The sequence below is a fragment of the Bombus vosnesenskii genome, unplaced genomic scaffold, assembly GCF_011952255.1.
Source record: "Bombus vosnesenskii isolate JDL3184/JDL3185 unplaced genomic scaffold, Bvos_JDL3184-5_v1.1 scf7180000013543, whole genome shotgun sequence".
Classification (NCBI taxonomy): domain Eukaryota; kingdom Metazoa; phylum Arthropoda; class Insecta; order Hymenoptera; family Apidae; genus Bombus; species Bombus vosnesenskii.
The window spans coordinates 29,621-30,897 of NW_022883109.1; positions in this window are offsets into that span (position 1 = coordinate 29,621).

Sequence of the window (1,277 nt, forward strand, 5' to 3'; positions counted from 1 at the left end):
GTTATTCCATACAACGTAATACCTTATAAAATTATAATATATAACGCAATACGCTATAACGTTATACCACATACTGTAATACGTTATAACGTTATACTATATAACGTCATACGTTATAACGTTACACTATAAAACATAATATGTTATAACGTTATACCATATAACGTTATACTATATAACGTAATACGTTATAACGTTATTCTGTGTAACGTCATACGTTATAACGTTATTCTATGTAACGTCATACGTTATAAAATTATACTATATAAAATAATACATTATAACGTTATACTATATAAAGTAATACATTATAACGTTATACTATATAACGTAATACGTTATTACGTTATACTATATAACGTAATACGTTATAACTTTATACTGGATATCGTAATACGTTATAAAGTTATACTATATAACGTAATACGTTGTAACTTTATACTATAAAACGTAATACGTCATAAAGTTTAAGTATATAACGTTATAGTATATAACATAATACCTTATAACGATATACTACCTAACGTAATACGTTATAACGATATACTATAAAACGTAATACGTTATAACGTTACACCATATAACGTCATACGTTATAACGTTATACTATTTAGCGTAATACGTTATTACGTTATTCTATATAACGTAATAAGTTATAACGTTATACTATATAACGTAATACGATATAACGTAATTCTATAACGTCATACGTTATAACGTTACACTATATAACGTAATACGGTATAACGTTATACTATATAACGTAATACGGTATAACGATATTCTATAAAACGTAATACGTTATGACGTTATACCATATAACGTCATACGTTATAACGTTATACTATATAGCGTAATACGTTATTACGTTATTCTATATAACGTAATACGTTATAAAGTTATTCTATGTAACGTCATACGTTACAACGTTACACTCTATAACGTAATACGTTATAAGATTATACTATATAACGTAACACGTTATAACGTTATACCATATAATGTAATACGTTATAACGTTATTCTATAAAATGCAATACATTATAACGTTCTACCATATAACGTAATCCGTTATAACGTTATTCTATAAAATGTAATACGTTATAACGTTACACCATATAACGTAATACGTTATAACGTTATTCTATGTAACGTCATACGTTATAAAATTCTACTATATAAAGTAATACGTTATAACGTTATACTATATAACGTAATACTGTATAACGTTATACTATATAACGTAATACGTTATAACATTACACTATCAAACTGAA